Genomic DNA, 15,508 nt, shown 5'->3' with positions numbered 1-15,508 from the left:
TGTCAAAAAGCATTTGCTCTCGGTTTTTCTCTTTCTCTCTCTCTTTTTTTGATGTTATTTTTTCTTAAAATTTATACAATCATCCAAAATATAATAATACTTAGAGGGAAAATGTAAATAACATGAAATGATTGTTTTTAAAATAATTTTTTAAATGCGTTCTTAATGGCAATATCTGAGTGCCAGCAAAAGCCAAGGCAAGAAACAAGGAAGCAAGGGGAGAAAAATGGGTCTCCACCATACTCTGATAACTTAGCTAAAGACATTTAGGTAGTGAATACAGTATAGACCATAAAATAGCACAAAAGGAGAAATTCACTTTCTTCATTACGAGGCCTATAAGCTACAAGTAGCCTTGAATGATCTTAGGGGAAAAGAGTAAGTGTGTCAATAAAACAAAATCCTGAGGAAAGAGATTTAACTTAGAGCTAACTAGAAAGAAAATAGTTTGAATTAGAAAGTACTAACTTGGCTTTTTAAATGTCAGGTTTCAGTTATATCTTGAGTATATTTACATTTCTGCATCCAAACACATTTATCTCTGTTTCTGATATCACTGTCAATGAGAGTGGCTCGAGAACAATGTGACTCAGTATGGAAAATACAAATTTAAAGCCAGATAATTTCCATATCTTTTTCCTATTAAAGAGAGGATTACAAACTTTTATAATGCCCATGTTTGGGTGTTATGGTATTGGATAAAAATACACTTATAGCTTAATACTTCATTCAGTCTAGGTTCTATTGATTTTTATTTTCAAAACCAGTGCATTCTGAAAGTAACTTATGATTGAAAAAGCCTAGCATTAAAATATTCTAAAATTAGAGATGAGGTTCTAGAGCTCTACTATCTAATATAGCTACATGTGTCTCTTGAGCCCTTGAAATGTAGCTAATCCAAATTGAGATGTGCTGTAAGTGTGAAAAATCACATTGGACTACAAAATCTTATATAAAGGAAAAAAGAATAAAAGTATAAAGGAAATAAAATATCTCATGAATAATAAGAGTTTAGTAATAATTACAGGATAAAATGACAATACTTTAAATATATTTTATTTAAATAAATTATACTTTTGAAATTAATTTACCTCTTTAATGTTATTTTTACAGTAGTCTTTTAGTCTTTATTTATATTTAAGATCTAATTATTGAGCATTAACTATGTCAGGGCTAGTGCGTGTCCTAAGATTCTTGAAAAGTCTAAAAAGTGATTCAACCCAGAGCACATGATGTCATATAAGAAGTTGAAAATAGGGGCACCTGGGTGGGTCAGTTGGTTAAGTGACCGACTTTGGCTCAGGTCATGATCTCATGGTTCATGAGTTCCCAGCTCCGCATCAGGCTCTGTGCTGACAGCGTGGAGCCTGGAGCCTGCTTCCAGTCCTGTGTCTCCCACTCTCTCTGCCCCTCCCCTGCTCACTCTCTCTCTCTCCCTCTCTCTCTCTCTCTCTCAAAAATAAATAAACATTAAAATTTTTTTGAAAATAAATAATTGTTTATGGTTCTATTGCATTGCACAGTAAATCTATTTTCAGCAGTTATCTTCACATTATTTTTGTCATTTGGTACTCACTGGCCATCAACTGTGAGCTACTTGATATAGTGAGTATTCCTTCTAATTTTGTATCCTTTAGTATTCCTTCTAATTTTGTATCTTTTATAAGGAATTAACGTACTACCATGTAATATCTTAAGTATTCAATAAATGGATTTTTAAATAAGTATGGTCACAAATTTTAGATTCTCTAAGAATCATTGTGTTCTAGTTCAAATGCATGCTGCTATGGTCCAATCCTAGAATTTCAGTTTGTCAGTCTAGAATGAGACCAAGGTATCTATACTTTTAATCAACACCCCAAGGCTTTGATTCAAATGATTTGGAAGCTGTAGTTTGAGAAATGTTGGAAAAGAAGAACTAGAAACTAGGTCTTCAGTTCAGGTGAATTAGCAATTTAATGTACTCTACCTAAATTTATTGAACGACTCCTATGTTACAGATAATGCCTAGGTTCTGAGATAGATCAGTGAACTAAAGAGATAAAATCCATACCTTCTAGAGGCTTATGTTTTGACAGGGATGACTGGCAAGATGAAACTAGATCATTTCTAATTGTCACAAAAGAAATAGAAGCATAATATGATAAGAGGAACTGTGGAAAGGGGCCAGTTGCTTTAAATAGGATTTACGGAGAAAGATGGTATTTTGGTTGAGCCCTGAAATTCAAAAAGGTGGATATAAAAAAAAAAAAGCCTAAAACATAAAAGAAGGAACCTGAAAAGGCTAGGGTGGCCCGACCATCGTGTGAGGGACCAGAGTTACATGTGAAAAATCTTGTCAAGGAAGACAGTCTAGTTTAGTAGGATCTTGTAGAGTACATAATGGTGTTTAGATCATACTAATTGTAAAATATGAAGCTGTAATGCACATCTCACATTTTTGCCTCCCCAGCTTCTACACCCTCTTTTTTCAGGGATAGATTCTTTCTTGATATTCGTTTGGGGAAGAGCTCATTGAATGCAGTCTGAGAAAAGCCAAAGCACCCGAATCTCCTCTGAAAATCATACAATTTCCCTCAAATTTGAAAACTGAGCCCAATAATCCAAGGATAGTAACTGGTTTGATCTAATGCACTCTCTAAAATAACTTTTAAAGAAACTATTATTTTCTGCTTTTTACAGTCCAGAAGCTAACATAGTTCTTATATTCTTAAAAGCTTTGCTTTTGTTTTGTTTTTCCAACTTTTTGTCCCCCTGCTACCACCGTCTTTACTAACTGATGTGAAGACACCTATTCTTTCTTTATATGCTCCCCAGGTGATGTCATCTAATTTTGTGGCTGATCACTCCCAAATTTTTATCTCTCCTTCCTCTATCCAGTGTTCTACATTTATTTTAATTTAGACGTCTACAAAGTATCTCAAACTAAACATGCCCAAACCAAACCTTTGATTCCTATTCCCGGCAAGCCTGCTCCTTCAGCAATCTCTCCTGATTCCATAAAAGGAAACATCAGACTACAAGGGGCTCTGGCTAAATATGTTTGAGCCATACTTGATTCCTCTCTTTCTTTCACTTCCAATAACAAAACTATCAACAAATCCTGTCACTCTAGCTTCAGAACATTTCCAGCTTCCAATTGCTTCTTAATACTACCATGACCTACCCTCTAATCCAAAACAGCATCATCTATTTCATGGAGTTTTCAGTAGCCTACTAAACAGTCTCTTTTCTTCTGGTCTTTTCCCTCCCCCCAGTATAGTCTCAACATGACAGGCACACTTAATGTTCCTAAAGGTAAATTAGATCACACTACTATCCTTTGAAAACTCAATAATGGTTCCAGTTGCTCGCAGAATAAACCTCAAAATTCTTGCAAAATTTAATAAAACAATTTCAGGTGTTTTCTCCCATTCCCTCTAACTCACCTCTTACACTTCCTCTTTGGTAACATTAATTTACCTCTAATTCATACCCACAATGTCAACTCTTTCATTGCGGTCTTTACATTTTTTTCCCCTAGGTGTGGGGAACTTCCTTACACTCAATGTCCATACACTTGCTACATTCATGCTTATTATCTAACTTATAAAACATTAATTCTCTCTTCGGTTACTCTCTGGCCCTCCCTAATATAATGTAAATTCAGTGAGGAGAAATGACTTGTCTTACTTATTCGTCAGTGGTATATCATCATCAATACCTAGGAAGTTTGTTTTCCATGCTTTACCCATGCTATATTGTAATACAGTTTTACAAGATGTTAATCATTGAAAGAAACTGAGTAAATGGTACATAAGGTGTTTATAAATTATTTAGTGCAGCTGCATGTGAATCTGCATTATGCTAAAAACATTTAATTAAAAATATTTAACCGAGATTTTTCCATTTATGCTCAAATAGATATGCACAATGTTATTTATTGAAATGTCAAAAAAGCAAACTACTGTGTCATATTTACACAATATATGATCACTTATAGTAATAACTGATATTATATGATAATAACATAATAGGATTTGTTTAAAATTAATTTAAGAATCATTCCAGCTGCTATGAGAATTGAAAGGTAAAAAATTAAAGCATGGGACAATTTCAAAGGTCTAGGTGAGCAATAATGAAGATATAAATAAAGGTAATGGCAGTAGAAAATGTGGAGAGTAGGACAGATTCATGAGATTCAAGAGATTTTTAATAGGCAGAATTTATTGGTCTTAGAGACCAAAGTGAATGTTCCTAATGTCATTAGCAGCCTTATCTTTGCTGGGAACAGTCAGCATTTTAGCCAGAGACGTTATATTTTTCTTCCGTCCGAAAGCTTTCTCTAACAGGACAAAGTTAAGACTGAATGAATACTGGTTCTAGGACATGATTTTTATTGTTGGTACTGCAGTTCTTGGTTTTTGGTTGGTTCATTTTCCTTACTTATAATAAAATTCCCTGCATGTTGACACTGGGTGACCAGCCATCTCAGTTTGCCTAGAACTGCGCTGGTGTTAGCAATGAAAGTCCCACATCCAGGAAACCCCTCAGTCACAGACAAATAGGAATGGTTGGTCACCATAGCAGAATATAATATCCAGCAGTTAGAAATAATTTCCTCAAGGCATACAGGTTATTTTATATTCTGTAATTATGTCTGGCTGAGAGACATAAAAAATATGTCATATAAATTATAGGGTTACTTCTGCATCAATGAAGTAGATTTACAAGAGAAAAACTTCAGTTCTAGGTGGTACAAACCCATTTGCTGAAGCAAAAGTGCTCTTTATTGACTTGAAATATGCATACTTCATTATTGCACATGGATATTTAAATAAATTTCTTTAGAGAAGATAGCAAGCATAAGTTTTTGAAAATCTCTTTATGGTATACAATACGTTTTAGAGACATGCTTGAAACTAAGTACTTAAACATCACTTTACAATTTTATTTGTGTGAAGTGTGGGTGTTATTGCTTTAGTTAATCAACACTGTAAAGATGAAACATTATATATTTCTTGAGTGAGCTTTGGTGACAGGTGGTGCTTGTGACTTATAGTTTTATATAAAACAATTGCTTTCAAATCCCATTTGAAAGACTGTTTACTTTTTACAAAGAAAGAATGGCTTTTTTCAAAATCAGCCTAACTTCCCTTGTTTTTCTGACTTACTGAAGTGTAATTGCAAGCTTATCTCTGATGTGGGATTTTGTTTATGGCATTTTGACAGGACTGCCTCATCCTTCTTTCATAGGCCAACACATGGACTTTGTCAAGTTCAATTGCTGTCATGATTCCATTGGCCAGAAAGCTTCATAGAAGGAGAGGAAATGCTCTTCACTAGAACATGTGACTAGTAAACTCAGAAAATGCAGGATCAGTTATATATACACATGTATACAAACATTTAATATATTTAATATATAACATACTGTATCTAATAATTTGAATGGCTTTCTACCAAATTGGAGATTCATGTATCTATGTCAGTGCTATTAACTTAACATTGTCATTCTAGATTTAATTTATACAATTATTGATTTAGAATTACATCTATAACTGAATACTTTATTAAGGAAAATGCTACTGTACTTGCTATAGAAAATTATTTAGCTATATCTGTATATGCAAATGTCCAGTGAATATTTTAATAAGATTCTTACTTTGGATTGTGGTTTATTTGTAACATTTGCTTCAAATAATTGCCTTATTATTATTTTTTCAAACCAGAAATTTAAAAACATGAAACTTTTAAAATCAACAATAGCTTTTATGCCTTTTTTGATTGTGTATCTGTTTTCCAAATGAGAAGACAAAACCAGGATTTACATGCATTGTTATGGATTGCAATGATAACCAGAATGATAAACACACCATAAGACTACAAGATATTATTTAGTTTGGATAAAGAGTAGTTGCTAAATACTTATCCTAAATATCGAAATAAAGTTAGTAAATAAGCCACATGCAATCTAGGCATTATCGAAGAATAACTTCACTAAGTTTCTCTCATTAGTAGGTCAGCTGTTTACTCATCGATTCAACCAGTATTTATTAAGATATAAGCACTGGCAACAGCATAAATATTCATGTCACTATCCATATGGGTCTTAGAATTTAGCTGCTTTGTTATGGCAGCCCTAGAAAATTTACACAATATCTACATCTGAATCTATATCTGTATCTATATTTACATCCAATTTAACTTTTACCCTATGATGGCAGAAAGCCTAGAGATTTCTCCAAATAGTTCAACACCTAAATTTCAAATTCGGGACAATCCCAACACAGAATAACTTGCCTTTCTCTGTGCTTCCCGTTTTATTTTTGTTTGTTTTAACTTCTTTAAAAAACAATATGCTTTTGATCTAGACATGAGGAAACTAACTCTTATATAGGCATGACTTCTTTTGTTGTTTAAAATAAAAGTAGGAATCTTAATATTTTGCCTGTTGACATTTCAGGTTCTGTAAATTTCTTAACATAATTTCTATAGAAATATAAAATATATCAAGTTGAAAAATATTTTAGAGTTAGTTTTTTTTCCTTAATTATTTGATGAGATAAGAATGGGATTTGTTGAAAGAATAGAGGAATAAAAAGGATTTTTAGAAGATTAGAAAGAAATGTAGCACAAAGACATGGCCTCTATGTTCATCATCCTTCATAGGTGAAGGATGGGGCTTGAATTTACAATCCCAAGATCAAGAGTCTGATGCTGTACCTACTGAACCAACCAGGTGCCCCCTAGATTTAACTATAAAAAGTGTCAGGTATGGGCAGAGAGACCCAGAAGAAAGAAGACTGACAAGTTTTTTTATTTTTTAACCTGAATGATGGGTTGCAGGAGTTCAGTTTATAATTCTATTTTCATGTGCCTGTGTTTTTTTTTTACAAACAAATAAATTAAATAAATAAATGTAATACATAGTTAAGAATAGAATAATCAAGTATTGTAAATAGATGAAAGATGAAAGTCTTCCATTGCCCCAAACATCATTTTCATGTAATTTTAATGTGAAAAATGTGTATAATTATATGTATGTGCCCACTAACATACTCCTTTCTAAAAGAATCATACAGAGGTAATTTGGGATACATATTTTTCTATACTTTGCCATACTACACGTATTTTTTTTGCTCATTTGCTTATTTACACATAACAGAATTATCACTTTTAAATACAATGCCATCATGGTTTTTTTATGGATGCATCATGCTTCATTAAACCAGTTCTCAATTATTTGTAATGTTGATATTACAAATTATGATGCAATTCACCACAGTGAATTTCTGTGAGTATATATTTTAGTTAAATTCATAGCAGTGAGGTTGCTAAATACACACATTTTGAATTCTGATGGACAGTATACATTTTTCCCCAGAGGCATTGCATCTGTTTACATTTCCAGAGTATATTAAAAGGCCACTTCAATCTGAACAAAGTTCAGTTCATTGTTCCGTGGATCTTCATATTTTTTCTGCAACTTCTTTTTAATAATAAAAAGTCTTTTGAATGAGTTTTTTAAGTAAGGGAATTTACTCTTCATTTTACATTGAATGTTTTTTTTTCAGTTTTTTACTTTGTAATTTCAACTTTGTATACTATTTTCTTTTTTTTTTTTTAATGTTTCATTTTACTTTTTGAGAGACAGAGAACACAAGCGGGGAAGCAGGGGAGGGGCAGAGAGAGGAGAGAATTCCAAGCAAGCTCTGTGCTGTCATTTCAGAGCCTGATGTAGTGCTCACTCTCACAACCCATGAGATCATGACCTGAACCTAAATCAAGAGTCAGATGTTTAACCAACATAGCCACCCAGGCACCCCTGTGTCCTAGTATCTACAAGAATTATTACTCTATGGATTTTTATTTAATATATTACTTGGAAAGGTTATATTCATTTTGTGATTCTTAAAAATTTGGCCTATATTTTCTTAATCTAGGCCATATATACCTATAAATTGTATGAATCTTGGATCTATTTATAATGAATTTTTGTCCCTAGATTGGGATAGGGTTCTAATTTTATTTTTTGTTACCTCCTTATCCCAGTATTACTTTATTCATTTTTTATTCATGCATAGTTTATTCATTCATTCATTCATTCATTCATTTATATTTGAAGATGCTGACATTGCTACAGTTGAGATGGACAATATTTTCATCACCACATAAATCCCTTATATCTCCATGCCATAATCACTTCACTCTCAACCACACCCTCCTTATCACCTGGTAACCACTGTGAAGTTCTACAGAAATGTTCATTTATATAATTTTGTCATTTTGATAGTGTTATATAAATAGGATCATACAGAATGTAAGCTTTTGGAATGGTTTCTTCCACTCAGCATGATTCTCAGGAGATTCATCCTTGCTATGAAGTGTATCAGTAGTTTATTTCTTTTTATTCATAAGTAGTATTCTGCGGTATGTATACACCACTCACTTATCTAAGGACATCTGGGTTGTTTTCCAGCTTTATGAATAAAGCTGCTATCATTTATGAACAAGTTTTTATGTAAACATAAGCTTTAATCTCCCAAGGATAAATGCTCAATAGGGAAGCCATGTGGTAGTTACATGTTCAATTTTTTTGAAGAAACTTCAAAATTGTTTTCCAGTGTGGCTGTACAATTTCACAATCTCGCCACTAATGTCTGGGTGACACAGGTTCTTCACATCTTGGCCATGGTGTGGTGTTGTCACTATTTTCTATCTTAGCTATTCTGATATGTGGGTAATATCTCATTGCAATGTTAATTTGCATTACCATAAAGCTAATGTTTAAGATTTTTAGATATGTTTATTTACACATCTGTATTCCCTATTATATCTTGTATTTCTTAAATGTCTCTTCATGGTCTTTTTCCCATTTTCTAACTGGGTTGTTACTGGATTTTACTGTTGAGTTTGGGAGTGCTTTAAATACTATAAATACTCAGTACTATGTTGTACGTGTAGTGTGCAAAAATTTTTTCCTGGTCTGTGGTTTGTCTTTTCATCTTATTAGCAGGGTCTTTTAGAGGAAAAAGTTTTAAATTCTGATGAAATTTATCAGTTTATCAATTACTTTATGAATTATGTTTTGGTGTGAAGTACAGGAACTTTTTGTTTTGTTCTAAGTCCTAAGTGTTTTTTCCCTATCTTTTTCTAAAGCTGTTACAGTTTTATGTTTATATTTAAGTCTGCAATTTATTAATTAATAACAAACATAAAGAAACTCATTGATAATAATACAATAATAGTGGGGACTTTAAAACTCCACGTACAACATTGGACTGATCATCTAAGCAGAAAATCAGAAAGTAAACAGTGGCTTTGTATGACACACTGGGCCAGGTGGACTTAACACATATATTCAGAACATTTCATCCTAAAGCAGCAGAATACACCCTCTTTTCTTTTTTTTTTTAAATTTTTTTTTTCAATGTTTATTTATTTTTGGGACAGAGAGAGACAGAGCATGAACGGGGGAGGGGCAGAGAGAGAGGGAGACACAGAATTGGAAACAGGCTCCAGGCTCTGAGCCATCAGCCCAGAGCCTGACGCGGGGCTCGAACTCCCGGACCGCGAGATCGTGACCTGGCTGAAGTCGGACGCTTAACTGACTGCGCCACCCAGGCGCCCCTACACCCTCTTTTCAAGTACATATGGAATATTCTCCAAAGAGATCACATGCTAGGTCGCAAATCAGGCCTCAACAAGTACAAAAGGATTGAGATCATACCATACATATTTTCAGACTACAACACTATGAAACTTGAGGTCAATCATAAGAAAAAAAATTTGGAAAGACCACAAATACACGGAGATTAAAGAACATCTTTCTAAAGGATGAAAGGGTTAACCAGGAAGTTAAAGAAGAAATAAAGGGGCGCCTGGGTGGCGCAGTCGGTTAAGCGTCCGACTTCAGCCAGGTCACGATCTCGCGGTCCGCGAGTTCGAGCCCCGCGTCGGGCTCTGGGCTGATGGCTCGGAGCCTGGAGCCTGTTTCCGATTCTGTGTCTCCCTCTCTCTCTGCCCCTCCCCGGTTCATGCTCTGTCTCTCTCTGTCCCAAAAATAAATAAACGTTGAAAAAAAAAAATTTAAAAAAAAAAAAAAAAAAAAAAAAAAAAGAAGAAGAAATAAAAAGTACGTGAGGGTGGGGAGCACCTGGGTAGTTCAGTCAATTAAGCACCTGAATTTGGCTCAGATCATGATCTCTTGGTTTATGAGTTCAAGCCCCCACATGGGGCTTGCTGCTCTGCACACAGCCCCCTTCAGATCCTCTGTTCTCTCCTCTCTCTCTGCCCCTCCCCTACTCATGTGTGTGCTCTCTCTCTCTCTCTTCCGCTCTCTCTCTCAAAAGTAAATAAATATTTAAAAAAGAAGATTTAAAATACATGGAAGCAAATGAAAACATGAAAACACAACATGCCAAAATTTTGGGAATGCAACAAGGGCAGTCATAAGAGGGAAGTATATAGCAATACAGGCCTATATCAAAAGCAAGAAAAATCTCAAATACACAACCTAACCTTACACGTAAAGGAGATAGAAAAGGTACAGAAAATAAAGCCTAAAACGAGCAGAAGAAGGGAAATAATAAAGATTAGAGCAGAAATAAATGATATAGAAGCAAAACAACAACAAAACAAAACAGATAAAAAAAACACAAGTAAACAAAACAACAACAACAAAAAAAACCTAAGAGCTAGTAAAGTTGATAACCCCCTAGCCAAATTTACCAAAAAGAAAATAGAAAGAACCCAAATAAATAAAATCATGAATGAAAGAGGAGGGATCACAAATAACACCACAGAAATACAAACAATTATAAGAGAGTATTATTAAAAATTATATGCCAACAAACTGGGCAATATTTTGAGCCAATTTTTATAAGTTATGAGATATAGTAAAAGTTAGTTTGTTTAACCTATGGAGGTCCCAACTGCCCAAAATGATTCATTGAATTGCTTTTGCAGCTTTGAGAAAATATCATTTGGGCATATTTATGTGGTTCTAGTTCTGGGTTCTTCATTCTGTTCCAATGATCTATGTGTCTATTCTGTTAAAACCACAGTCTGGAGTACTATAGCTACATACTGCCTTGAAATTAGATAGAATGATTCCTGTAACTTTATTCTTTCTTTCCCAAATGTTTTTGCCATTCTATTTCCTTTCAGTTTCTATATAATTTTAGAAAAATCTTAACTATGTCTATAAAAAAGTTTGCTGAGATTTTGAGGGCAATTGCAGTAAGTATATAGATCAGTTTAGTGAGAGCTGACTTCTTATTATGTTGTCTCTCAATCCATGGATACAATAAGTCTCTCTCCATTTATCTAAATCTCTGATTTATTTCTTTAGCATTTTGCAGTTTTTAGCATACAATTCCTACATAAACTTGCTTAGATTTACACCTAAATATTTCATTTTTTTGAGTGATTATAAATGATAATGTATTTTTATTGTCAGTGTTCACTACTAGTATAAAGACAAATAGTTAATTTTTATATATTTAACTTGTATCTCCCAAACTTGCTGAATTCACTTATTAGTCCTAGGAGTGTTTTTTATAGATTCCTTAGGATTTTCTATCCAGAATTTGTATCTTTGGCAAATTGAGACAGTTTCATTCTACCTTTCCAAACTGCATACTTTTTATTTCCCTTTTTTTTTGTTTGGCTTTCTAAAACTTCCAACACTTATTAAGAGTAGTAAAAGACTTCTTTGCCTTGTCCTTTATTAGAGACAAAACATTCAATATTTCTCCATTAAGAATAATGTTACCTATAAGCTTTTGGAGACTTTTAAAAATCAACTTGAGGAAATCCTTCTCTAATCATATTTTTCTAAGATTTTTTTTCCTTTTTCTAATCATAAATTGATGTTGAATATTGCCAAATGATTGTATTGATAGACTTTTGTATACTGAGCCAAGTTTGCATCTTTGGAATAAAGTTCACTTTGTCATAGTATATAATCACTCGTCTATACTACTGAGTTTCATTTGCTAATATTTTGTTAAGGATTTTGCACCTATAATCATGAGGGGTATCAATCCGTATTTTTTTATACTGTTTTAGTCTCAACTTGGAATACCAGAGTAAATTCTGGTCTTATAAGTGATTTAGGAAGTGTCCCTTTTCCTCTTCCTTTCTGGGAAAGATTGTATAAAATTGGTTTTAATTCTTTAAACATTAGGTAGAATTCTTCAGTGGAACTAACTGGACCTGGAGATACTTACTTGTTGTAGGACTATTCAAATTATGTATCTTTCTAGCTTGAGTTGCGGTAGTTTGTATTTGTTGAGGAACTGGCCCATTTCTTCTAATTTATCAAATTTGTGTTTGTAGGACTATTCATAGTATTTTCTTCTTATTTTTCTTTTACTCTCTGTGCCATCTGTAGTGATAACCCCTGTTTCATACATGATATTGATTATTTCTGTCTTCTCTTTCTCTTTTGTCAGTTTTATCAATGTTATTGACCTTTCAGAGAATTAGTTTTTTGCTTCATTTATTTTCTCTATTTTCAATTCCATTGATTTCTGCTCTTATCTGTATAATTTCCCTTCTCCTGACTGCTTTGATTTTACTTTCCTCTTCGTTTTCTAGTCTCTTGAGGCAGGCTATAATAATGACTTGAAACTTTTCCTCTTTTTGTAATGTAAGCATTTGATACTATAAGTTTCCCTCTCAGCTCTGCTTTAACTGTGCCCCCACAAAGTTTGATGAATTTTCATTTGCTTTAAACTCAGTGTATTTTTTTTTATTTCCCTTAAGACTTCCTCTCTGACCCAAAGATTCTCTACAAGTGTGTATTTTAGATTCCAAGTGTTAGGAGATTGTCTTACTATCTTTCAATTATTGATTGCAAGTTTGATTCCGTGTGGTCAGAGAACACAGTGAGTTCAATTCTTATGAATTTGGTTAGGTGTATTTTATGTCCCATGATATGATTTATCTTGCCATAAGTTTTGTGGGAAATTGAAAAAAAAATGTATTCTGATGTTTTGGGGTGCAGTGTTCTGTAAATGCCCATTAAACCTTATGGCTAATTTGTCTTTTGAGTTCTTCTTTGTCCTGGCTAATTTTGTGTCTAGTTCTTCTGTCAATTTTTGAGAAATGGGTTTTTTAATGATCAGCTATAATTATACACTATTCATTTGAGTCAAGCATAATGTTCAAAATTTTTAATGACTATTAGCTAGCTAGATATAATGAGCTAAACCAAATATACCTTCAATTTACCCAGTTCTTTAATTTGTTATAGTTTTTACCTCATGGGATATTTGTCTCAAGTATTTTTATTAAACAGAATGGTTTGTTTCATTCACATAAGACCAATGCCATTTGCTTATAATTATTATAATTGCCATAAATGTTTAATTAAAGTAGCATATTTAACTTTTCTATAATTAAGTATAGAAAAAGAAACTGTGTGTGTGTATGCCTTGGTAATGTTATCTATCAAAATATTACATATATTTGCATACCAAGAATTTTGCCTTTGGGGGCTAAATATCATAATGCTATCATTTCATTCTAAAAAACAAAAAATTACATTTAAATAATGTCTTTTAAATAATCTCTATGAGAACATTTTAATTTTACTTTAAACTTTTATTTTTTTTTGCTCAAAATATATATTTTCTTTATAGTGTCAAAAGATGTTTTGATAATAAAGTGTCAGAAATCTGATTCCATAGCAACCTATTTGAATAATAAAGGAAAGACTAAGAAAGGTTTTATATAAAAAAAGTAGACCTTGAGTACCTTGACAACTATGAATTTTTTACCAGAATAAATTATAATGGAAATACGACTTCCCACAGATTTGCTACACAATCCATTTTATTATTTGAAATAAAAATAGAGATGGTACTAGTTCCTGTATATTTAGTTTCCATTGTTAAATTGATTTTAAATCCCATATTTAAAGCTATCTTACTGTCTCCTACACTTTCAAGGGACTGTTCAGACTGTATTGATGTAATCATTTTGGTGGTATTTACCTCATTCCTTGTTTTCTTTTTTCTATTAATTTTTCATGGATTTATTGAGCGTCCCACAGTGTACATGATGCGATAATCTTTACTCTGTAAAATCAAAGACAAGCAGAGATATTTAAAGTTACATTGTTGCACAGAATTTTAGATTTGATTTGACAAATATCTAAATTTATATAAGGTATTCAAAACCCATGATTTTCCCTAATTTCAAACCAATGGCTGCATTATAAGGAATTATCTATAAGGAAAATACTTTTTATTTGTAAGTTAATTTACCTTTCAGAGTATATAATTTGACACATTTTTAAAGTTGATTTAATAATTAAGGGTATAATAAGAAATCTTCTTTGCCTCCATAAAGCCTTTAGAAAACATCTACTTTCAATATGCTTACAAAAGCTGGAAATAAAAATGTTAATCTGTGATGCTACTGTGAGCACAGGTCTGTTAGAGTTTATGTTTAATGGTATAATTTTTTTCTTTTTAGAATGTAGCAAAAATATGTCAAGATTTTCCATCAGCACCTGGTGTACTAACAAAGGGGCCCAATGACATGCCTTGACTTAAGTACAGACTATGTGAAAAAAGCAAGCTTCAACCATCATCCTCTAACCAGCCTTGTCTATCTTGAACCTCTCAACACAATGGTGTTAAATGAGATAACTCAAGTACTATAGTTTTATTTTATTTCTTCTCTTTCCAAACTGAAAGCTTCATAATTCTGATTTCTGATTAATCTCAATATTTCTTTTCACAGCTTAACCTATAGAAAAATCTGTTCTACATTATTACTTTTCTTATTACTGCTATTCATGACTTTCTGAGCACCCACCGAGTCTTTAGAACAGTACAAGATATAAAGATATACTGACAATTGAAGACAGAAAAGGAGAAAGGAAAATGCCAAATGAGAGGGTGATTATATCTCCAAGAGGTAAATTTACCAGCATGTATGCACTTGCTTTTTATATTTCAATATTATGATCCTTATTCACCTCATTATCTTTGAAAGGCACTTTTCAAAATAAGGAAGAAATACTTTGGGTTAATCTATGATTTTTTCTTTTTAAAATGATTTTAAAGCAGTGCTTTAAAGGAAAAGTTGTGGTCCCAAATGTTTGTGCTTTTTCCTCCAAGCCAATAATATCCACTCCATATAATATTTCTGAGTGTGGAAAATAAATTTAAATTTCAGAAGTAGTCTGGTCTTATTTTTCCCTAACTCCACTTAAAATATGGATATATTAACTTCCTTAAAAATAATAATAGCACTCAGTAGTAATATTTTTGAAATTATAAGAATGATACGCATTTTTAAATTCTATTTTCTAAATATTGGATTATTTTTATAATATTCAAGTTCCTCATTATTATAATTTTATGTGGAACCCTGGATTATAATATATATGAAGATATAAATTATGACATCTGTTAAATTAAACCTCTCTGGATAGCAAAGGAAATATATAAAATTATCAATGAATTTTAAATATCTGGATTAATTTATGAAAGATTTTCTTTCATAG

The sequence above is a fragment of the Prionailurus bengalensis genome, chromosome A1 (assembly GCF_016509475.1).
Source record: "Prionailurus bengalensis isolate Pbe53 chromosome A1, Fcat_Pben_1.1_paternal_pri, whole genome shotgun sequence".
Taxonomy (NCBI): Eukaryota; Metazoa; Chordata; class Mammalia; order Carnivora; family Felidae; genus Prionailurus; species Prionailurus bengalensis.
The sequence above is the reverse complement of the archived record's forward strand: the minus strand, read 5'-3'. Positions refer to the sequence as shown.